Source organism: Delphinapterus leucas, chromosome 15 (genome assembly GCF_059928025.1).
Source record: "Delphinapterus leucas isolate spDelLeu-1000000601 "Yukka" chromosome 15, BTC_Dleu_Yukka2, whole genome shotgun sequence".
Lineage (NCBI taxonomy): Eukaryota > Metazoa > Chordata > Mammalia > Artiodactyla > Monodontidae > Delphinapterus > Delphinapterus leucas.
The window spans coordinates 14,986,409-14,987,748 of NC_143143.1; the positions used below are offsets into that span (position 1 = coordinate 14,986,409).

Sequence of the window (1,340 nt, forward strand, 5' to 3'; positions counted from 1 at the left end):
CAAATAAATAAATAAATAAAACGGCATCTTCTTTAATAACAACACCCAGAACGTTGCAGGCTAAAAAAGCTCTAATTTCACATTTGCTCAAGCATTGATTTGATGTCGCCAATATGACTCCAATCTTGGATAAAGTATGCAAACAACATAATTTTATTTCCTCATTTATCAAAACTGATTAGGGAAAAATTAATTAATGAGGGAACCAATAAGATGTTACAAGCTGTTCAAAGAATTCCCAAAACTGCATGTATACAAGACTATCAAGAATGATAAAGATGTGGAATCTAAAATATGACACACATGAACTTATCTGCGAAACAGAAACGGACTCCCAGACATAGAAAACAGACTGTAGCTGCCAAGGAGGAGGGGTAGTGGGGGAAGGATGGAGTAGGAGTTTGGGATAAGCAGAAGCAAACTATTACATAGAGAATGGATAAACAACAAGGTCCTGCTGTAGAGCACAGGGAACCATATTCAATATCCTGTGATAAACCATAATGGAAAAGAACATGAAAAAGAATGTGTATATGTGTGTAACCAAATCACTTTGTTGTACAGCAGAAATTAACATAATGTTGTATATCAACTATACTTCAATAAAATAAAAATTTTTTAAAGAATGATAAAGTAACTTTCATTAATAGATGAAAAACAACAACAACAGGCACCAACTGCAGGGGTCCCTCCTAATCCTTAGCAACAAAAACCTGATTGTACGGTTGGGGTGTTATAAGGGCTGTATAGTCAAAGAGGGACTGGTCTGACTTGAGATTTCTTTAATCTAGCTTCCCATTCTTGGTAGGATTGGGAAAGGCAGCATTATTTTTTAAAATCATTTAAGAATTCCACAAAAATAAAGACTATACTTTCAGGGATCATTTCTATAGTTTGTTACTAGAGAAGTTTCGGAAACCATAACTCAAAAAGAGTCATGTACCACAATGTTCATTGCAGCTCTGTTTACAATAGCCAGGACATGGAAGCAACCTAAGTGTCCATTGACAGATGAATGGATAAAGAAGATGTGGCACATATATACAATGGAATATTACTCAGCCATAAAAAGAAATGAAATAGAATTATTTGTAGTGAGGTGGATGGACCTAGAGTCTGTCCTACAGAGTGAAGTAAGTCAGAGAGAGAGAAACGAATACCATATGCTAACACATATATATGGAATCTAAAAAAAAAAAAAATGGTCATGAAGAACCTAGGCGCAAGACAGGAATAAAGACGCAGACCTACTAGAGAATGGACTTGAGGACATGGGGAGGGGGAAGGGTAAGCTGGGACAAAGTGAGAGAGTGGCATGGACATATATACACTACCAAACG

General features: G+C 36.2%; 1 pseudogene; it reads left to right on the top strand.

Moving 5' to 3' along the window:
• The first annotated feature begins 862 nt into the window (after positions 1–862).
• LOC115803811 (small nucleolar RNA U3) lies at positions 863–936 on the top strand (annotated as a pseudogene).
• Positions 937–1,340: the final 404 nt, after the last annotated feature.